Raw genomic sequence first — 24,152 nt, forward strand, 5'->3', positions numbered from 1 at the left:
ACTTTTGCCATATACTGCCAAATAATGTTTCAAAAAGCTTTTTACCAACTTACAATGTTACCAGCAATGAGTAAGTGTTTACTGGTTCCAAGGTAACCATATTAGCACTGGGCTTTCCTTTTGTGTTTGTTGACTTAACAGATGGAAAATGTACCTCACTGCTGTCTGAATATGCTCATCTTTGCATACCAGTGAGGCTGAACATTTTTTCAGGCATTCATTTACTCTGTGATAGAACATGAATGTCTTTTACCCGTCTACCTACTGGAGAATTCACTCAGCCAACAGTTACGGAGCATCTCCTTTTGTTCTGTGTTTTCCTTTTCAGTACTTTTTCCCCAGCTCTACTGAAGTATAATTGCAACAATTGTACATATTTAAGGTATACAATGTGATGGCTTGACATATGCACACACTGTGAAATAATTACTGCAATCAAGTTAACACAGCCATTACCTCACAGTTACCATTTTGTGTATGTGTAGTGAGAATACTTAAGATCTACTCTCTCGGCACATTTTTATATATTTGATTCCATTGATCTTTTCCTTTCTGACCTCTTTCATTTTTTTTTTTTGGCTGCACCGCGTGGCTTACGGGATCTTAGTTCCCCGACCAGGGATTGAACCTGGGGCCACAGCAGTGAGAGTGTGGAGTCCTAACCACTGGACCACCAGGGAATTCCCCTGACTTATATCATTTTATAGTTACAAGGTTATCATACTTCCAGGGATTTGATTATTATCCTATTTTCTGTGGTCTTATTTAAATAAGTTTCTAGGAGTCTCTCATAAATATATTCTCCTATAATTATACAATTTAAAGTTCTAATTCCTACTTCATGATTCTTGACCTTTAACATATCTAGCTTTTTTATCAGAAGCACTTAATTTAAAACAAGATTTAAAGTAAAAGTTGGACTTCTTCTCTTTTACACAGGCTATGTTGTATTAAAAATAATTAACTAAAAAAAATTATCCTGCTGCAACCAGAAGTGAATCCAGGTTTGTTAATGAAGATTCAACCCCAAAGAGCCTGGTTAAGATCTCCTTCTCTTTCTCGGGTCCAAGGAAGAGATATTTAGAACCACCACTGCATGACTGCTCTTTCTTAGGACTGCTTTAGGGTAGAGTCCCCTTCGCCACTCAAAGAGGCGAGTCCTCAGAGTAGCCACGGTATGAGCAGCTGCTTGTTGGAACTGCAGAACCTCAGGCCTGCCCCAGACCTGCTGCACCGGAATCTACACGTTAAAGGCTGAAAAGCACTGACGTAGACCACGGGATTCCCCCCAGCTCTGCTGACGCCCCTGCTCCGAATCAGGCACCATCAGAAGGTATCCCTCCCCTCAGATGTCTACCCTCAACCCTTTGAAGGTACCCCCTTCAAATGAACATCACCCAGCATATCGTGCACCTGAAAATTCACATGCTGAGGTTCTGAAAGGAAGGATGGCTCTAACTTTGCAGTCGCAATTTCACCCAGCCCTGGGATTGAAAAGTCACATGCACGTAAGAGCCAAGCAGGTCTTACAAATGAGTAAGACATTCAGATAATGGCACCTGACCCTTGTCCTTAGTGTCAAGGAGATAACACAGCGCTGGCGGCCGTGGCAAGTTTCAGAGTTCATGCTCTATCTAAAGATCCAGCGGCTATTGGCCCCAGCCCAGCGTTGCCCAACAGGAATGCAGGCTCCATGCTGTCAGATCTTCCGATATCTCAAGAGAAGATGAAAATCTGCATTTTTAAAAAAATGTGAAATCTCTCAATTTCTAAATGCTTGGCAATTCACTGAAAATCTTAAAGGAACCCCCTCTGCGTGCCAGATCCAGCCCAGCAGTTTCAGACCTTGGCTCCAGATGGACGGTTTCCAAACTCTTTAAGCCTGTGTGACCCATCTGTGCACCAAGAAGAGAGGTCACGTCAAGATCGATGGTACATGGCACTGACATACATGCACTATCAAATGTCAAATAGACAGCTAGTGGGAAGCAGCCCCACAGCACAGGGAGGTCAGCTCGTGCTTTGTGACCACCTAGAGGGGTGGGATAGGGAGGGTGGGAGGGAGACGCAAGAGGGAGGGGATATGGGGATGATTCACTTTGTTATACAGCAGCAACTCACACAACATTGTAAAGCAATTATACTCCAATAAAGAGGTTAGGGGAAAAAAAAGTCAACCAAGTTTAAAAAAAAAAAGATCAATGGTACAAATCAAATAACTACGACTACTGCTTTTAAAAATTTTGTTTTGTGAATATTAAAAACTGCCAAATCAATCATGAAAGCGACCTTATGTCAATGATACAAATATTTCCTAGATGTGAAATAAGTGCTCATTAACAATATCGTCTCTACTACAAAAACAAATACGTAGAGTACCCAGCTCAAGTATGCATTAAGAATTATGTTGTGTTCAAGTTTTTGTTCCAAGTAATTCCATACCTAAAGGGCAGCCAAATGGGACAATTTCAAGTCCCTGAATTATCAAGTTTACCTGTGATAAATGCTGTACTGAACATAAAACGGGACACATTACCATTAAAAAATATATATCCTCATGTGGAAACTGCAGAGTCCATTCTCCTAAACTGTCCAATTTTTCCAAATAAACTTTAAAAATCTAGAGTGTGAAATATACAGTTTACATCTGTTTTCATTTGGGGGACATTTGGGTCCCAGGCACAGCTGCATCTCCAGGAATTAAGGCATCCTTTATTATTTGCACATGCTTACACGGAGGTGGCTCAAGGGGCAGACTGGAGACAGGGACTTTGCTTTGTACGCCTGAACCCATACTGGTCTACTCAATACCGGGCAATTTAATTTAAATAGGAAAATCAATTTTCAGTTTCCTCTTCTGCAAAAGGAAAGTAATCCAGGGATGTCCTATACTTGAAGAATATCAGACGAAAATGTATCACATTCTTTTTGTTTTGCTCACTCCTACGTTCCTGGCCTAGTCCACAGTAGGGCTGAACGAATGAATGAATAAAAGAAATGAAGAAAGATCATAAGATACCACTGCATCGTGACTGTTGAACTGTGTTACATCAATCCCATAGATTTCTGTCACGGTGAAACAGAATTTAATGGATTCTATTTCATTAACTCACTTGAGAAACTCACGGCTCTAAAAGAAAACCCAAAGATGCTAAGTTTTGGTCAAATTAAAGATGTCACTGAGGTATTCTTAATATCACAAAACCACTTCAAATATGTGTTCAAAGGACTTCAAATTAAAATGTTCCATTTTAGGAATACAGTCTTGTACACATAGTTTCTATTAAAGTTTTTTTTACTGACAAGAGTTTGTCAAGGCTGCAGACTGCTGTGGAATTACTAAGGGCATACAATGCACGCGAACGGCCAAGGTTCACCTGGCCAGCATTTCCCACTCAGTTGACGGGAGGATGTTTTGAACTCATCTGTGTATGGCCTTCAACAATCTAGTCTCTCTTGCTGTGGAAAAATAAAAGTAAGAGCTGTGAAAGGGCACAGAGTGAAAACCTCTGCTCCTTAAACAGGGCACTGCTTTTCAACTGCCCTAGGGCTCCTTGGAGGAGAAGGGTCGCAGCCTCCTACTTGAGCCCAGGCAGTTCTGGTTGGGTATTCTCGGCTGGGGTTTTAGACCTCATGTTTTTATTTGAAGACAGGCTTTTATCATTTAAAAAAAAGTTTGAAAACAACCCTTTTAGGTGAAGGCTGTGGATGATAGTAATGCCAGGGCTTAAATCTGAAGATGGAAGAGCCGACTGAGGCTGACACCTGAGAGAAACTGCCGCAGCTTTTGTCACAGGGCCAGTTTAAAGCCCCAGGCCCTGGGAACGACTGCCAGCGACCATCGTAACGGATGAAATCGATCAAATTCAGATTAAACACTTCTAAAAAGCTGTCCTACTTTTTCACTCTTTAGGGTTTATATTTTATAGTCGTATTTAGGGTTTAATATAATATACTTGCATATATATTTTAAAATCTCTGGAGAATCCTGCATCAAGTAGATGTAAGAAAGGCAACTCTCACCACCTAGGAAGCATCAACCCTAACCGAAATAAAAGGCCCTACATTGAATGTGGGACTGAGCATGGAATGGGGCAGGGTGGAGGGGAAGGCAAAAACGCAGCAACCTTTCGATGGATGCAAGTGGAAATCCTGAGTGGTCTGGTGCAGCGAATGTCACCACCTCTCTTATAAACACAAGGAGACTGGGGCCCAGGAAAGCAGAAAGACCGTGGCCCCTTACACTGTGCCTGGAGGAACCGTCTTGCAGACTCCCTTCCTTTCCACATCCAAAGGTGAACGTCCCCCATCTCTCAAGAGAGAGAAATGAGCAAGCCGGCACCGTCACAGAGTGTCCAGAAGCCGCCGAGGCGAAAGGAAGAGGACGGAGGATGCCTATCCAGGGCATGTTAAATGGAAGGCCTGGCGCACCCCACTGCTCACACCCACGCGGCTGCACTTAGAACTTCAGTCCTAGCGAGAGAAAGATCTGGCGGCCCACGGTAATGTGGTTCCATGGAAACACTCCAAATCACCAGGTTCTGCAGTGGCAGCTCCACAGGACGGCTCGGCTCACCCCAGGCGGAAGAGTCCTGACAGCTGGCCGGGCGGCCCAGCCTTGCGGGGCTCCGGCCCAGGGTCTGCTCCATGCGGCTTTCCTGCTCCCTACTGTTCACGCGGCAGCACGAGCAGAGCTACACCCTCAAGCAGGCCTCTGACCATCCTGCTGTGCTTGCCACACTCACGTTCCATGCCCCCAAATGAAAAGCAAATGAGATGTGTCTGCCCTTGAAAAGGCATTCCCCAGAGACCCAGCATCTAGCGTAAGCGGTGATGTCGCTCAGCTCAATTAAAACAAACCCCTTCGAGGCTACGGTACAGACAGAGATCTTTGTACAACGTTGAGCCTAACACCACACACCAGGAGGTGGAGATCAGTGTTAAGAATGTGTGGCGACTCGGAAAACTTACCTCACACTGGATGTGTGCAGAACGGGATGTATTCAGTGAGGGCGGGACGCAGCTGACAACAACCTCCGACGTACCTAAGTTAGGAAACAATGAGAATCAAGAGGTCAAGTTACCTTTTCAGAAGAAAAGTTAGAAATTCCTAAAAAACAAAACCAAAAATCAACTTCCTTTGACATGGCTCACGGTAACACGTTCTGCTTTGTATTTACAACCCTTAGAGCTAAAGGAAAACTGCCAAGATGTTCTGCATATTTCCCCAAATGTCTGTTTATCATATAACATTCGCACCGGCAGTGGATCTGGCCCCCTCATTATCAAGCTGTATTAGCTCAAACACTCAGCATTGTTAGCGGAGTGAGCTCATGGCCTATTTCAGTTTTAAATTAACATTTGGCAATCACCCGGGTAATCAAAACAAATGACTCAGTCGTTTAGAATAGATTTATTAGTTGAGCCTTTTTTTTCCCCCCTCTTTTAACAGCTCTAGAATATTTTGCCACAGGAGGGCTCAGATCCAGACAGAATGTAGAGCACAAGTCACCAGAGGAATATTTAGAGGTGTTGCCATGGAGATGAGGTGCCTTGCGACCACTGAAGTTATCTCCAATCAACAACCGGATTAGGACGCAGGCTGGTAGGCATGCCTAGGAAACAGGTGTGCCCTGTGCTTTTCCCATCACGACACAAAGACGGTATACCCTGACACGCTGCCCTCTCCGCACCCGCGAGGCCTCCCCACGGGCACGCTGGCATCACCACCTTAGCCACCCCCCATCATTCAGAAAGGACTGGCTGGGGCTAAGGAGAAAGGCAGTGTGATCACTGCATCATCCCCAACGTGTGAAATCCTGAAACTCACACCAAAGGCACTTTTATATGAACTGTAAAATGTACACGAGCAAATGAAATCTGAGGAAAAGACAGCTCCCAGAGAGGAGGGCCCCCCCCAGCCCCGTCTCCTCTGTTCACTGCTCTATTCCCACACCCAGAACAGTGCCTGGAACACAGGAGGCGCTCAAGAAGCATCCACCCAATGAAATAAGGCAAACATAAACCAAGGATTATAACCAGGCTCATGACTGCCCCCCGCGCCCCAACCAACCGGTTCCAGGCCAATCATCGAACAAGCAACGGTGAGAGATTTTTTCTTTTTTTTACTGTTAATGGGAAAATAAGTACCTGGTCCAGTTAGTTCAATAGGCTAATGGGTTCATCTGTTTAGAGACCTTAATGACAACTGTCACAGTTGAAGACAACTCTTCCAAACTTGAAATGGACAAGTCCGCTGACTATAGGGACAGGGGTCTTGTCCGCCAGATCAAAAGCCCAGAAGGGGCTTCCCTGGTGGCGCAGTGGTTGAGAGTCCGCCTGCCAATGCAGGGGACGCGGGTTCGTGCCCCGGTCTGGGAAGATCCCACATGCCGCGGAGCGGCTGGGCCCGTGAGCCATGGCCGCTGAGCCTGCGCGTCCGGAGCCTGTGCTCCGCAACGGGAGAGGCCACGACAGTGAGAGGCCCGCGTACCGCAAAAAAAAAAAAAAAAAAAGCCCAGAGGAAGGCAAATTTGTGCCAGCGACAAAGAGCTAACTTTCAAAAGCAAATGCTTGAAAGTGACTGACTCCAACAGAATACCTTCTAGTCCCCTTCCCACCTATACTTAAGTAGAGATAATATTTTCTTATTCTATCATATGAATAATGCAGCATTGGTTTTATATTATACCTCATTTGTCTTACAGGACTTTAAGTTTCTTGGTGACAGGGACAGAAATCCCTGCTTTCTCTTCTATCTCCCGGGACTCAGCACGGTATGTACACACAAAAGCCTTGGCTAAGTCTCTTCTCCCACCACCCACACCCCACTCACACAGAACTCAGTTTCTAGAAGGTGCCACACCCTTTCATGCAGCTGCGGGGAGAATGCAGCATGGCGCAGCTGTTCATAGCAAGGGCGCCAGAGTCAGGCTGCCTGGGTTCACATACTGGCCCCGCCTCATATTAACTGTACAACCTCTGCGAACCTCATGTTAGCTGACCTCACAGAGAGGCTGTAAGGTGGCAACAGGGCAGTGCATATAAAGCACTTAACAAGGCCTCACGCATACAAGGTACTCACCGAATATCAGATATATAATTAACACTACTATTCCAGCAGGCGCAGAGTGAAAAGGTTATCAAAATTGGATAACCATTTCATATGCTGCCTCAGATACCTGGCCCCAAATATACCCCTACTTAGATCGAACCCGACTTAAACTTTGAACCTGAATCCATCACACTCCAGCCTTATTATACTAGTCCATTTTACTCACCCTTCCAGAACCAATTTTTCCTAGAGATGGATTTGATACATGCTGGGCTCTACTCGAAGGAATCCCGTTCTCTAAAGAACCAGAAGAGCTTCCTCCCTGAGACCCCAACCCGGCCAGTACCTTCCCTTCCTTCTCTCTGTCTGCTCCCTACCTCTGCAAATTCAGGCTTTAATGGGGCCGGGGGAGGCCAGAGAACTTGGCATCTAGTAACCGCACCAAGATGCCGGCTCTCCCTCGCAGAGGAAGTCCTTGAATGTCATATTCCCTGGTGGCCTCTAGAGGGCAGAAGAGAGAAAGGCCCAAAGGCTGAGCAGGCAGAGCTCTCGCATGGGGGTCCAACTTGGGCCCCTGCCAGAGGAGTCTTGAGTTGCACAGTTCAGAGTTTGACCATCAAGAACTAGCCCACAAAGAGAGATGAAAACGTACAGCAAGATTTTAACAGCATTTCTACGTCCAGTTCACGTTACTGTGTCCCGCTTAACACTGAGCTGGGGATAAAGGCACTCAGAGCCGTAGAGTCGTGTACACTTTTCAATCTGCAGTGTGTAACTGTGGCTCCGACCAGACATAACACAAATTGTGTTGATGATATTGCGCAAGTCAAAGAGTAAAAACAGAACAGCAGCCAAACACACTGGGTAAAATGTGATGACAGCAAAGTAATCCAAAATAAAACCCAAACACTTTGGGGTCAGTCATGCTTTAAAATAAATCACGTTAATCTTATCCCACCCTGACAGAATTAATAAGTGAAATTAGACAAACCATTTATGTTATTCCAGAAGCCAGAAGCTGTGTTCTAGTGACATTTAACACACACAATCATTCTCCTTCAGGTTTAACAACGGTATTTTGGTCACAGACACTGTCAGTCCTATCACTATGGACAGCCAAGCTTAAATGATCCCCAAATCACCAATCAATTGGGTGAATTACGTGGAAAATAAAATCCAGAGACAACAGCTGTCTGAATGAATCTAAAAGACCCGTTGAATCAATCAAAATGGATGAGCCCCACAGATTCACTGTCTCCTCTAACTCTTTGAATGCGATTGTCATGGTAACCATTCCTTAATCATGTCCTTCAGAATAGTCTCTCCTACCTAAGAAACCAAAGAGCAGTGAACCCCAAATATCTTCTTAATTAGGTACAGTTGTGATGGTACTGAGCACCGCTTAGACTTCTCATTTATCCTGCTTCGATTCAAATGCTTACGCTGCTATGGTCGTTAGAGACATCGGCATTTGCACCATCCAGAAACACACTTGAAATGTTGCCATAACATGCAACAGGAAATACAAACGAGATGGCCACCGACTTCTTTCCTTTAGCAGAGGAACTGATAAAGTGGCTCTTATTCAGCAAAATAATTAATTGGTATAAATAAATGGTTCAGATAAAAGATGCCTCATTTTAATAATTTCAACATAATCAGGATCTGCAATATCATCGAGTCTTTACCAGCACATTAACTTAATAAACAAAATCCAAGAGGATATTATGTTATAGAAATATAATGAAGTCTAATTTTGTGTCCTTAGACTGAGTATAATATACTCTATACTATGTCTGGAAGACCATTTATTCCACACAAGTTTCTACATCTATTATTTTATATGATATAATATTCTTCAAAATTTGCAAAGAGAAAGGTTTTATCTTTACTCAGTCTGGGAAAAGAGAGGTTATATTTTTTAAAAGGTATCTACTAGATATACTACACATTTCAAGTTGTGATCCTTCTAGATTCATCCTTAGATTTTTATAGTTCCTTCAGAAAACTAAAAAGTGCACAACTTTTCCAAAGTTAGAGTGGTGACCATTTTAAAATATTGCATTGGAATATATGGAACGCTTTAAAATATCAAATGTGCTGTTACAGGTTTGCAACTAGTAATAAAAGGTCTCTCCTTCCAGATACGGCACAACCTGTAAACTAACAAAAGGATGAAAGGTAAGCAGTGTGCCCACCAGGCCCCCAATAAGCTCTAAGGAGAAATTTCAATGGGCCATTTCTGGATGCAAATTTAAAGAATTTGTGGTCACAAAGGGGGGATAAGAAATAAAAATACACGCGTTCCTTTTTAACTGGCACACTAAAACATGAAGAATACTTTTGCTACAAACACAAAAATAATCAAGTGGGACCACATCAAATGAAAAAGCTTCTGCACAGCAAAGGAAATGATCAACAAAATGAAAAGGCAACCTACGGAATGGGAGAAAAATATTTGCAAATCATGTATCTGATCAGGAACTAGTATCCAAAATATACAAAGACCTCATACAACTCAATGGCAAAATAAACAATCCAATTTAAGAAATGGGCAGTGGAGCTGAATAGACATTTTCGCAAAGAACAAACACATGGCCAGCAGGTACATGAGAAGATGCTCAACATCACTAATCATCAGGGAAATGCAAATCAAAACCACAATGAGATACCACCTCACACCTGTCAGAATGGCTATTATCAAAACACCACAAATAACAAGTGTTGGCAAGGATGTAGAGAAAAAGGAACCCTCTTACACTGTTGGTGGGAATGTTAATTGGTGCAGTCACTATGGAGAACAGTATGGAGGTTCCTCTGAAAATTAAAAAATAGAACTACCATATAATCCAGCAATTCTGTTTCTGGGTATTTATCCAAAGAAACTAACTCAAAGAGATATCTGCATCCCCATGTTCACTGCAGCACTACTTACGATAGCCATGATATGGAACAACCCACGTTCCTATCAATGGATGAATGGATAAAGAAGATGCAGTACATGTTTACGCAATGGAATGCTACTCAGACATAAAAAGAAGGAAATCTTGCCATTTGCAACAACATGGATGGACCTCGGGGCATTATGTTAAGGGAAATTAGTCAGAGAAAGACGAATACTGCATGATCTCTCTTATACACAGCATCTAAAAATTTAAAAACAAAAAACAAGCTCATCGGTACAGAGAACAGGTTGGCAGTTGCCAGAGGCAGGGGGTGGGGAAATGGGTGAAGGGGTCAAAAGGTTAAAAAAAACCCAGACTGTACGTGTTTTCTGCGTATGTCTTTACATAACTGCTGGCTAATGAGCTTTATAAGACTAAAGAAAAGGAGAAAAACAAACAAAAAACTAAAACACTAAGAATACTTAGGAATAAAAAAGCCATCAATGACAGAATAAAGGGAACTAAAATGATCAGGCATGAGGAACAAGTAGGAACAATGCAAAAAAAAAAACCCCAAAAGCCCCAAACCAAAAGCAAATTAAATGGTGAAATCCAGCAAGAAAAATGGAGCAGCAAACATTTGCTAAAGTCAAAAGGTAAAACCTCGAAATTCTTGCCCTTTGCCCTAATGTTCAATGGTATTTTCGTTTTGTTTTAAAAATATGGAGATTGATGTTCTTTCAGTGACTATTACAACGGTTCCCAAATAAAACAAATGATAAAATAAAAATTCACTTAATTGACTGATAGGCTTGAATTAGTCATTGCCAAGTTTACAACTTTCCCACAACTCCAAGCATTCTTTCATCAAGAGAAACAGGATCCCCACCCCCCCCCCCCCCCCCCCTGACCATGAGTAGCTTTGTGGACGACTATAATTTGTGTCTTTCTATAAGTCACTGGGGAATACACACCCCCCAAATTAGAACTCCAAAATCAAAGCAATGAGGGACAGAGGATAAGTACAGATGCGTAAAACGTGACCATTCTGATCGCTGCATCTGGAGAGCACTGGCTGTCCCAGAAGAGAGGAACTCCTGAGCCAAAGCCTCATTCTAACCCTGCCTTCACCCCACAGCTATCACCAAATCCTAGCCATCTGTCCTGCAAGAGAGCTTTCCTACTTTTTCTTCCTTCTAATCACATTTCTACATTCGCAATTTGGTTCATGATTACTTCACACCTAGACTACTTCACCAGACTTCCCGACCATGGACGCACTCCCGTCTTCGTAGAACCGCCAGAATCACCTTTCGAATGTACCACCTTGAACGGCTCACTCCCTTTCCCCCCAACTTTCCTCCATTGTAATCTGAAGGCCAAATTTCTAGCATGAAATTCAAGGCCTTCCAGTCATACTCGAACCCACTTTTCCCCTTCTCCCACACTCAGCTCTGGTTCTGGCTGACTCCGTGCCTCTGAGCTCTGTCACCCCTACCGAGTAACAGGCGCTCGGGTGCACGCCACCGTCCCTACACCAGTGATCCTCAAGTTGGCTGCCCCTGGGGAGCCAGAGCAACTAGTAACGTCTCGGTGCCCCCCGTGTTCCCCCAGAGGAATGTAATGGGCAGCCACGTTTGAGAACCGCCGCCCCGAATTCCTAGAGCCCACAGTCAAAGTTCAGTGGGCGTGACAACCTCCGGGGGGGCGGGGATTATTAAAACACAAAGTGTTGAGCTGCATTCCCAGTGCTTCTGGTTCAGTAGGTCTGGGGTGGGGCCCCTGAATCTGCATTTCTAACGAGCTCCCAGGTAATGCTGATGCTGCTGGTCCAAGGACCCTACTTTGAGAAATACTGGTCTATAGTCATAACTAGTATAGTTATACAGTATAAATATATATATCATTTACACATAACAGTGACTATCATCTGCATACTTCATCTGGCAAAGGAGAAGGTACCGTCTTCTGGAATCCTATTACTGCCTTGTACTGTTGTTTACCTTTTGAGCCCATTTGTTCGTGAACCAATCTATAGAAGGTCTGAGGGATTATCCAGTCCGATTCCCTTTTTATAAAGTAAGTACTGAGGGGAAGTACTTTGCCCAGGGATCAGATGGTTATTGGTAGAACTTGGGCCAGGATTCAACACTCCCGACTCCCTCCTCCTCCCTCTCAGCGCAGTACTCTTCCCACCACATCCTCTAATCCCAATTAGAATGGATGTTCCTTCCTTGAGGAGATCCTTTTTGCTTTTGACGTCCCCCACAGCATCTAGCACATAGAGCAAGCAGTCAGTAAACGTTTGCTGCTTTCATTTGAGGAAGTGTTCGGACTCATACTCTAGAAGCTGCCTTTGGTACCCTATGAACTGTTTCCTTACGTGCTGGCCACTGGGCGGCCCTGCTCCAATCAATTAGCCGCAGAATAAATCCTTCACATCGGGATGCACGCGGCCAGTGTCTGCTATAGGGACAATCACACACATGTAAAGGAAAATTATAGGGTTTTAAAAGTGGAAGGAGCGATAAGTCTATAAGGTGACACAAATCAACTTTCAAGTTATATGTCAGAAACTTTTACAAGTACCCCAAGTTCCATGTGACACCCAACAGGCCCACGCAGCTGTAACAGCCCGGCAGTGGGCGAAGTCTGGGCTGGACGGCTTCAGCTAAGGGGCCCTGACTTTTTGGTGCTGAGGTCCTGCCTCCTTGTTCCTTCACAGAAAATCCACAAGTAACTGAATCAAGGGTGAACAGGAGATAGAGGGGAAGGGAGATGAAGAGCAGCCGAAGGGCAGCGAGCGGCGACTGGGTGAGCAACGGGGGGCAAGAGGACGGTGTGACACACCCGCCCTGCCTGCCATCGCCACTGCACCTCCGCAGGCCTTCGAGCTATTTCCAGCAGCCTGGCTGAGAGGAGCATGACTGGGCCCGGCCTCCTGACTGACCGGGCCTGTCTACACCTGCGGGGCAAACACAGGATGCTCTGGTGACTTCTGCCGCCTCTACAATGGACAGGAAGTGCTGTACAATCATGTCAGCTCACAGAACCTGGTGTCAGTCGTGAACGTGAGCACAAGGAATGCAGCGGCTGTGCCACCACTTGGTTCACCACCAGCCCACAGTAACCCGTGACCTTGGCAGCCAAACTGGAATCCCCAGCCTCCATCATGGACTGTGGCTCAGGGGAGAGGCTCTCTCTGTCTCCTCTTTCCCCTTCTCTAGTAACAGGTATAACAATGAGCATACGTAACAGATCCATACATTAAAAGTTTTCTTCCGATATACAATAAAATTTAATAAGTTAAATAGGTGACCTCTATGACCAACTCCCCCCTTCATGAGTATTTTCGCAGCTAACTGTATGAAGTTTTTGACTCTGGGTCTAATCACAGACCTGATGGATGCATTCCATGAACAACCATATCCCCAAGACATCCATTCCTTGATTCCTTCACTGCCATCATTTATATTCCAACTCTTGATGCTTTCTCAATTTTTCCTCTTCCAGTGACTTTAAAACCATCCTAATGTTTGCTTGTCTCCCTCAGCCTCAATGTCCTTCTCAGGCCTGACCACCCCCCCACCTACTAATGCCTACAGAGAACGTTCTGTTTACACAGCCAACTCAAGGAAGCAACACGTACTTGTAGTTGCTCGTAAGAATCACCCAGGTCAAAAAGAAAGAATCAGCCAGTTCCAGTATACAGAAACCACTGGCAAGAAGACCTTAAAAGACCTCATCTTTTCACATGGCTTTACTGTCACACTGGCCATGCTGAGTAATTGCCCAGAGGTTCTGGTCTCAGGTCCATGCTACTACAAGCCAAGCAACAGCCTTTGGCCGAAAGCAATCAAACTCTGACCTGGATATTGGCTGCAAGCGTTGGCATGAGCTCACCGATTGTCACTGTTGCTAGTGATACCACAAATGCAAGGGTCAAAAAAGGGCTCACTGGGTTGCAGGGCACGGAATTTGTCAAGCCCGGGGCTCCACTCCACCACAAAGATGGCACGATGCCCCAGTGGTGGCAGACAGACAAAGTCCCGACGCAGTGCTCACACTAACCTGCTCAGTAACTCTTGTGCAACCGGACAGTGGTGAACAGCGCTGGGCAGCTCTCCCGGGAGATCACGTTTTCACTATTCAGGGGACCCACAGTACAAGTTACAGCACTCACGAAGAGACACTTCTCTTACATTACTAGTACTTAAAAGCAAACACTGCGCTTTTATCTACAAATTAATAATAAAAAGTGACTGATATATTCATTGTCTTTCTGAATCTCAAGTGAAAAATAATAGATTTAAAATAGATTTTTAAAAGCAGTTTTAGATTTACAGAACAATTGAGCAGAAAGCAGTTTCCACATTCCTCCACAATACCTCCTTCCCAGTTTCCTCTATCTTTAATATCCTGCATTACTGTATGTTTTTTTACAGTTGATGAGCTATCACTGATACATTATTATTAACTCACGTCAATAGTTTACATTAGGGTTCATTCTTTCTGCTGTGCATTCCATAGATTTTGACAGATGCTGAAGGTTTTTGTTTTTTGAAACAAAACAAAAAAACCCAACCCTTTCCGGGAATTCCCTGGCGGTCCAGTGGTTAAGACTCCCACACTTCCACTGCCCAGTGCCTGGGTTTGATCCCTGGTAGGGGAACTAAAATCCCACAAGCCGCGTGGTGTGGCCAAAAACACAAACAAACACCAAACGAAAAAACGTTTCCAGTACCTTCTGAGGAACAATAAATCTCCTTACCTCAAGACCATTTTAATTGCTGTAGCTTTGTAAAGGCAAGTTTCACAGGAACGCTGTAATGTACATCATTCATTTCTTTTCAATGATTCATGGTTTCAAAGACTGACTATAACATAGCCCTGCAAACATATTCAACTCTGATTATGTGAAAACCAACCATGCACAACTCTCAGACCTCCAGTATGGCCCCAAAAAAACGAGTCTGAAGAAATTCTTGGACCACAAAACAAAAAGTAAGAAAAACAGTCTCCAAGATGACATCTGACATGTTGGAATTAGTCTGCTGATGACTTGGTCTGGAGATGTTTATAAAAACAGCTTTGTCATGAGAAAGCAGAGCAGTGTAAGAGAAGTAGCATCGGGAGACAGAAAAGAGGAGGAAGAAAACTGGGAAAGGAAAGCAGGGACGGGCAGAAACAGTCGAAATCGGGAGTGGCAGATGGACACGAGATGCAGGACAGAGCGGCAGCAATGGAAAGGAGAGCCAGCTAGACATAAAAGGACGGTGACAGGAATTATTTTGAGGGGGTGAGTGAGGAAGGGACAAAGTGCGTCTCAACGCTCTAGCCCTTAAATTGCCTAATCATACATTCAACTGAATATATCAATGGGAAAGCAACATTCAGCACATTAAAAGCCGGCTTTGCATGTTAAGTGTGTAAAGATGGTACACCTTCCATCCACTGAAAATTCCCTCTGAAACCCATTTCAAATCTTTTGGAAGGCTCTAGGGATAGGGTTATTCCTGAATGATGATTACATACACACACTAGCTGGAGGTATAGACCTACAGGTGTAAAACATTTATTCTGATGCTTTCATTTTTAATTTATGAATAAGTGTGAAGCAAAATTCAAATTAGTTTATTTGTCCTGTCCTTGGGGGATCTGACATCTCACCCTACCTACTTCAGAAGAACATATACTGCTTCTCTGTTTTATCAGGATTGTTTCTCTCTTGGTTCTGATTTCCCTTCAATCCAAGTATGTAATGAGGCTATTCAATAAGGAGACTGTGGTTTACTTGCAGGCAAAATCTTCAGTACTCGCCTTTAGGCCACCAGGGAAAGGTTCTAAGAAGTCAAACCTGGAATCTCCTTGTCACATTATTTGATCTTAAATATAGAGAAGAAAACAGCGTTCTGGATTTAGAGCTGGTCTTTGGATTGAGAAAGATCCACAAACTTTCAAATCTCAGTTTATAGAAAGCAGCTCTCACACAAAAGCAGATCAGTGGTTGCCTGGGGAAGGATGCGCTGCAAAAGGCTCTATGCCTCTGCCGCAACTCGTCAAGTTGTATGCCTTAACTGGATGCAGTCTATTGTACATAAATGATACTCCATACAGTGGGTATTAAATTATCTTGATAATCATTCCACAGTGTACATGTGTATCAAATCATCACATTGTACACTTCATTTTTTTCTATTTTCTTGTTATTTTTTAAACCACTTTTTAAATTGAAGTATAATTTACAATGTTGTGTTAGTTTCAGGTGCACAGCAAAGTGATTCACTTATCCATATATGAATATATCTATTCTTTTTCAGATGCCTTTCCGTTACAAGATATGGAATATAGTTCCCTGTGCTATACGGTAGGTCCTTGTTATCTATTTTGTTTTTAGTGTGTTTTTTTTATAAATCTATACTTTCATTAAGACAAAAACTGACAGTGTTGGTATGAAGTTTAACAGTTAAACAAAAGTTTTCACAGAAACCTAACACATGCCTAAAATGATTTTACAGTGGAGTTCTAGATGCAGGTCTCGATGATGTCAAGAACTGATGGATCTCATGATTCAAGACAGCATTTTGGGTTTTAGTTAATTCTTAGGATTAAAAAAAAATTGTTTTGTTTTAAAGTGAACCACTGCCCCAGTATGAAAGTTTAATCTTCTCCTGAGACCAGGGCTTCAGAAATCATTCAACTCCTGAAGTGATTCAGTGAACTTGTGCTGTCAGTGACTGAACCCTGCCACCAATGGTTTCAAAGTTCAAAAAACAGAGGCTCCAAGAGTTTTCCACCCTAAGAGCATCGGCCCTTGCCTTTCCCTACTCTCCCACCTCCTATACCACCCTCTGCCCTTCCCCAAATACTTCAGCCAGTGGCTTGGGTGGAGAAGCTGACATTTATAACTTCATAACTGGAAAAGGGTCTTCTTGTCAATTTCAAGAATTAGCACCTCTAAGACAGAATGATCTCCCTGCGTATACACTCCAATAAGACTTTTCCTCAACCAGTTTCCATCCCACAGACGACAGCTTTGGTAACTTCTTAACTGGCTTAGTCCTTTGTTGGGAACAGCATTAAGCTCAGGCAGGGAACACGTTGGCTTCTAAGTTTCAGGCATTCACAGCTTTTAAACAGTGTCTCAGTCCTCATTTAGGCTGCCAATGACATTTTTTGAAAGGATGAAATATTCTGGACACAGAACCAAATCATCATTAGTTGTTATTTCCTTTGTTTCACCACTTCCCCCAGCAGGCCCCAAATTTTAACAAAAATGACCCTAACCCATCTCCCCTCTTTCCCACCTCATCCCTCCCGCCCCAAATAATACACCAGTAATACTCAAAAACTACATACATGCTATGCTGTAAAAATGCAGAGTTAACACTATTGGGAAGAAGGCTGTGGGTTGTGGAGATGCTCTTTTAAGATCTACAGTATCTTTTGCTCTCCCACATCTCATTCTGCAAGTTTTGTCCTTCATAGAAGGCCCTTTGCTTTTCTCAGCGAAGTTCAGAGTGGGTTGTCTTGAAACACTGACCGTCCTTCCCCTCCACTGGGATGGGTGTGCAAACTATACAGCATGGAGCGTTTTTAAAGCACTTGGGCTGCTGTAGGGCACAGAAACTATACTGGCTCTTCAAAGGACATCTTCTCAAGCCCCCTCTATGGTGTCAAGACAAGTAGAACTCTTTCTTTCCCCACTTGAAACCCACAGTCAGATGTGACAGGGGCTGGTAGTCAGGAGAGTTAATTCTTGTCATCTTTTTTGTCATCATCCTCCGAGGGGTAGGAATGCCACGTCAGCCTTTCCTCATAGGAGGATATGACAACCTGTGGGCACTTGACATTGGCCTCCTTGGCAGGGACCAGGTCAGCCTCATCAGTTTTTCCACTTCATCAGGAACATGAGTTCTCCACTGGAGTCTGTAGCTCCAATAATCTGCTCCGGTTCCAAACCCCGGGCAAAGCCTCGTGGCTTTTCTGACTCTTCTTTCTTCTTTGGTTCGCTCTCCTCCCCCTTATCTTGCACATCAGAATCAGCTTTGCGCTTGCCTCCCTCTGATTTATCTGTCTCGTGTGCTGTTTTCTGTGATGCAGGAACTCAGCAATGAGGCCGGGGCGATCCAGGTTTTCTACTGGTTCCCATGTGCTGTCCTCATCGGAGGACCCCTTCCACTTTAGGAGGTGCTCCACTTGGCCCTTTACCACTTGACGGTCGCGAACTTTTTCCACCACTTGTTCTTCTTCCTCTTCTTCTAGCACCTCCTCCACTTTCTTCTTGTTTTGTTTTCCCCATAGTGCCCTCCAGCTTTCCGGTATAAAGGGTGAGGCTGCTCAGAGCGAGAGGAATCGGTGCCGCGCTACTGGCGCATCTTGTCGGGCTGGCCGGGGGAGTGGCGACCAGAAAAGCAACAAGCCTGCTGACCGTGGCTGAGCCTCTCCCTGAAGCGTCCCTCCCCTCAGCCGAACCTCTGTTTTGTATACGGTAGTGTGTATCTGTTCATCCCAAACTCATCTATTGTAACTTATTTAAAATAGATTTATTTATTGTACCATGTGGTACACTTTAACTATATACAATTATATCTATTATTCTTTAATAAATTGGGGAGGGTTTGATATTTTAAAAGTGTCTCTAACAAAGGCCGACTGCTTTATCTGTAGATGCGAGTATGCATTTTCACCTTCTATTAGCTGGGCTGCTTGGCTTCTTTCCTTAGTGTGGTTAGGTGTGCTTACTACACTGGAAAATTCTGCATCTTATGGCCTAGAAGGGAAGGGCCTAGAATTTGAAAATCTGAACTGACCCTGGCATCTGGAGACACAGAACCTTTGACAAGGAACTTAAAGTGTCTCCTTAGCTTCTAGAAGCCATCTGCCTGAGGACTTTTTATAAAAATCGTTTTAAGTATGTGAAACTACCATTATTTACAGGGTGTTTCTTACAAGCTATTGAAAAACATAAATTTTTGTTAATTCAAATGTCTAAATCCACTACTATGGCTTAGTGATACAAAAATTTTTGGAATTTATGTGTGTGTGTGTGTGTGTGTGTGTACGCTTTAGTCTCTAAGAAACCTGGGAGGCGCACCTGTTACTTCAGTTCAACTGGTCACACGAAAGTACAGATGATTGATTATGTCTATAGACAGACGCTGGCCATCAGCTTCCCAAACAAGAATAAAGTCTAATACTAGACCCGGCAGAAATTCAGTGAAAAACCAGCCCTTAACCTCTTCCTAATAAATCACACATTTTTAATCTGACAGGAGCCAAGCAGCCTTATCCGCACTCTAAAAGTGAAAGTGAATAACAAAACTTGTTAATCGAGTAGAGAAATTTACTTTTGTACCATCCTCATCAAAACAACCTTGACGGTAACATCTCTACACTCCCATCTATCATGTCCTTAGTACTGAAAAGCACATTTAGAACTCGGTGGATATTGCAAATTCTTGTGATTAGAAGGTCTATGGAACATTTTATGCTTTGAATATATGTAAGAACCAGAGTTTTTTTGGTTTGTTTTATTTTTGGTTTGTTTGTTAATTTTTTTAACATCTTTATTGGAGAATAATTGCTTTATAATGTTGTGTTAGTTTCTGCTGTATAACAAAGTGAATCACCTATATGCATACATATATCCCCATATCCCCTCCCTCTTGCGTCTCCCTCCCTCCCACCCTCCCTACCCCACGCCCCTCTAGGTGGTCACAAAGCACCAAGCTGATCTCCCTGTGCTACGCAGCTGCTTCCCACTAGCTGTCTATTTTACGTTTGGTAGTGTATATATGTCCATGCCACTCTCTCACTTTGTCACAACTTACCCTTCCCCCTCCCCATACCCTCAAGTCCATTCTCTAGTAGGTCTGTGTCTTTATTCCTGTCTTACCCCTAGGTTCTTCATGACATTTTTTTTCTTAAATTCCATATATATGTGTTAGCGTACGGTATTTGTCTCTCTCTTTCTGACTTACTTCACTCTGTATGACAGACAGGTCCATCCACCTCATTACAAATAGCTCAATTTTGTTTCTTTTTACGGCTGAGTAATATTCCGTTGTATATATGTGCCACATCTTCTTTATCCATTCATCTGTCATTGGACACTTAGGTTGCTTCCATGTCCTGGCTATTGTAAATAGAGCTGCAGTGAACATTCTGGTACATGACTCGCTTTTTTTTTTATATCTTTATTGGAGTATAATTGCTTTACAATGGTGTGTTAGTTTCTGCTTTATAACAAAGTGAATCAGTTATACATATACATACGTTCCCATATCTCTTCCCTCTTGCGTCTCCCTCCCTCCCACCCTCCCTATCCCACCCCTCTAGGTGGTCACAAAGCACCGAGCTGATCTCCCTGTGCTATGCGGCTGCTTCCCACTAGCTGTCTATTTGATATTTGGTAGTGTCCATATGTCCATGCCACTCTCTCACTTCGTCCCAGCTTACCCTTCCCCCTCCCCGTATCCTCAAGTCCATTCTCTACGGCTGCATCTTTCTTCCTGTCCTGCCCCTAGAACCAGAGTTTTTAGGTGCGTGAATAAAATATAAATCCCACAAAATGTAGAGTGCTGGCAACCAAGACTTACTTTGACTGCTCTTTTCTTTTCCTAGGTTTCACTGCACTTACAAAGCCGGTACACGTGTATCTTCTATCTGTGTATTTTACACCCATAGTAGCTCCAAAATGAAGCTCAAGCAAATCTCATTGGTTTAAATACAGAGCAAAACCCATTTCCAGAAGAGCAGTACAGTGTGCTGCAGGAAGCTGGGAAGAGCTGGCGGCTCGCTGACAATGCACATATTCATTAGCAGGCAATAATGAGGAACAGGAGGGGAAACTACTTCACAGCACAGCCCTATAGGCAAGGGGACAATTTTCTCACTTGTTCCAATAGTAAGCCTTTGGCAGTGAGTATCCATATTCATTATTTCACGTAGCTTTAGCGTTTGCGGGAGCCCTGGCCACAGAAAAGGGATGATTTTGTGTTCACAGGTTTACATGTGTACACAGCCTATGTAATCTCCAGATGTATTTTGTTGAATTCTATTCTAACAGTGACATTTCTGTATCAAGGGACACCAGATCTCACCCGACACCTGTTCTGGAAAGCAGCTTCCCTGACCATCCTAGGCTGGAAAACGGACCTGGCCCAGGTTGGGGGTAACTGTAATACTGGCAAATGCGGGAAGGGGAAGACGCAGCGGCAGGTAAACTTGATGACGACTCTGGAGCCCGGAAAAATTAAAGTGGGCAGAGTCCATTGGACCGAAAAAAGGTCACCCTGAGAGTAAAATAGACACCCAGGCAAAGGAGACACGAAGAGAGAGGGGCCCACACAGCTACAGAAAGCACAAAGAGGGCGAAGAAAGAAAGGGCGGGAAGCTGAAGAACTTTTTTTTTTTTTTTTTTAACAGCGCCAGATTTAAAACAACGACCGCATGTGAGGGTGCGCGCGCATGCGCTTGTGCCAGCATTGGCCATAACTTCCTGAGTTTGGAAGCAAATGCACTCTTTACAATTTCTTTCCCACAATTTGAACTTTACCACAATTTTAACAGACATTTTGTTTTATAAAGGAAAAGAAAACTTTCATGCAGCGATGGCTCCAATTGGGGTCTTTCAGGCTAGTATGTGTAAAGACTCTTACGAAGTCGTTGCTGCATTTCTGTGACTATGCATATTCCGTAGGCCTTGGTACTTGTACTTGCTCCCTAGGCCAGAGGAAATTAAAGGCTAGATGCACAAAAGAGGCTCCCCACCACTAATATTCAATTTCAGTAAAGCAAATAATATGATAAATTTCTGCAAACAACTGTTTTGATCATTTTCTGAAATTAGGAAAAAATTGGCCTTTTTGGTATCCTTCAGTATACAGTTAATATACTTTCACCATAATACCTTGTTCTTTTGAGGGACAAGCCAACAAAAAGTTCTGGCTGTGAAGAGTTTTTAATTAGGAAATTAAAACTTACCTTCGTATGGAGGACCTAAAACTTCAAATTGGAACTCTGACATTAACACATCACATGACCTTGGATCAGGTGTTTGGCCCCTTTGAGCCTCAGTTTTCTCACCTCTAAAACAAAGCAGGGGGGCGGGGTCTTGACAGCCCTTTCTAGCGCTGAAATTCTACTACTCAACTTGGAGGAGAAAGAATTTTAAGGAGCTTACATGAGGAGGCCACATGATCATTCTCTAACTCTCGGGTGGCGTTCCCATTTCACTCTTCATGGCCATGACTTCTATCTAGAGATGCGACAGTAATTCAGAGGATCTTTTGGTAAAATTTTTAAAAAACCTTAGACTACACTTATAAGTTGGAGATTCTGCAATGGACTTGAGTCCACCATGAAAAAAATCACTGCATTTAACAAAGAAATACAAAACATTGTCACTAACTTCTGGGTGGTGGATTATAACTGATTTTTATTTTCTTTAGGCTTGTCTGTATTTTCTAAATTTCCCTACAATGAAAAAGTACCACTCTTATCATTTAAAAAATAGATTTTCAGAAGGATTAGTGCATTCTTGCAAGGTTTACCAGATCTCTCAAGTCTACTCTAAAATCACGGGGGGGCGGTGATATGAAGTCAGACAGTATCACAATGCGTGTCTGCACACAGTGGTTGATTACCCAAGTGGCTGGCCGCTGTAGTCAGAATCAGGACATTATTATTATAATCAGAATCTATGGCTCACAGTCCTACGTGGAAATCAAAACATACGTTTTATCTAAATAACTTTTTTTTTTCCAGCATCCTGGCCCTTGAGAAGCATGGTTAAAATTCCTTTCCAGTTTAAAGTAAATGAAATGAAACATGAGGTACTTCTTCTACCCACAAAAAAAAAAAAAAAAAAAAAAAAGCTTTCCAGACAAAATATGGTTGCTATTGGGCTGGGTTTTTTTTTTTTTCTCTCTAAAACACAACACATCAAAAGTTAAAATAAATATTTAGCTGTCAAAACAAAACACACCCCCCATATGGAAAACACAAATATTGAATTTGATGACGCTTGTTATAAAAACAACGTCCACAGCAAAAATAAATGTTTAAATTGTGTACAAAGACTACAAAACTAAATGCTATCATTGTTAAGTTCTATACGACAGTCCAAAAAAGGTTGAAGGTAAGCTGCGGAAAGGATATAAACATAATTAGGTAATTTCCAGCTTCACCACCATAAAAAGTACAATTTTCAAGGAAGACAGACAATAAAGTTCCCCCAAATGACAACTGCAGGCTCAGTGAGGGTAGATCTCTAGAACAAACTTCATGTTCAGCTGAATTCTCCTCAGTTGAGGAAGGTATAGCATTATAGTTCACCTCTCCATTCTCCACCTGGATGTGATCTGTGTCTACAACACATTACCTCCGAAACGACTTTTTACCCAGGACCAGTCACTCACCTCTCTGCAGCAGGGTCCTCGCCTCACTCCCCTTCAGCAACACCAAGCTCCAGACCAAGCAGCAAGGGACAGTGGCTTAGTCACAGGACTGAAGTTCAAATCCCAACTCTGCCGCTTATTAGTTGTGCAATCTTAAACAAGTTACTTAACTAACCTCATCTATGAAATGTGCATCATAACCACTCTGCAGAGTTCCTCTGAGGATCAAATTACATAATGGGTGTAAATTCAACCCACATATTTTCTAGAACTAGCGTAGGCCTTCAAGTAACCAGTTCCCTTTCGCCCCCTACTCCTGGCCACTTACTCCAAGTATGATCAAGTTTAACGTTCATGGTTTTAATTACTCTCCAGCAAACTCAATGGTATATAGCACATGTAGTAATTTTAATTTTGTTAAGACTTTGAATAGAGCACACAGCAAGGGAGACAGTACGACATTGTGCTCAAAACCATGAACTTCTGAGGGGTAAGGCAATCTCAATTTTGATGTCTCCTAACCGCGCCCAGCTGTGCAACCAAGGGCAAATTACTTTACCTCTCTGAGCCTGGTTCTTAATTTAAAAATGAAGAGACTAGACAAGGTATACAAGTGCCTGGCACAGAGCTAAGTACCATAAATGGTAGCTTCTATTGGTCTTCATGATTTGGGTCGATGTTCAGGTACTAGTCACTTTAAAGACTAGTAAAGTAAGCTTGGCCAACAACTCAGTCACATCAAGACACTGTTAGTGTTCTCTACTCTCCTGAAGTTAAGTTCTACTGCATTTCATAGAGGAAATTACATCA

At 43.2% G+C, this 24,152-nt stretch overlaps 1 protein-coding gene, 1 non-coding gene and 1 pseudogene across 5 annotated transcripts in view; all 3 read right to left on the minus strand.

Moving 5' to 3' along the window:
* FHL1 (four and a half LIM domains 1) overlaps positions 1–24,152 on the minus strand; it is a 60,821-nt gene that overhangs the window by 32,384 nt on the left and 4,285 nt on the right. For all 4 annotated transcript variants that reach the window (XM_027092433.1, XM_027092434.1, XM_027092436.1 and 1 more), the window contains exon 2: positions 4,972–5,045. The gene's annotated coding sequence lies outside the window, so the exon portion shown is untranslated. The remainder of the gene's footprint in view (positions 1–4,971; positions 5,046–24,152) is intronic.
* On the minus strand, positions 608–680 carry TRNAE-CUC (transfer RNA glutamic acid (anticodon CUC)). The gene has a single exon. It is a non-coding gene; the product is annotated as a tRNA-Glu (tRNA).
* Positions 17,488–20,626, minus strand: LOC113612529 (chromobox protein homolog 1 pseudogene; annotated as a pseudogene).

Source organism: Aethalodelphis obliquidens, unplaced genomic scaffold, assembly GCF_003676395.1.
Source record: "Aethalodelphis obliquidens isolate GAN/ISIS:26980383/991018 unplaced genomic scaffold, ASM367639v1 scaffold78, whole genome shotgun sequence".
NCBI classification, from domain to species: domain Eukaryota; kingdom Metazoa; phylum Chordata; class Mammalia; order Artiodactyla; family Delphinidae; genus Aethalodelphis; species Aethalodelphis obliquidens.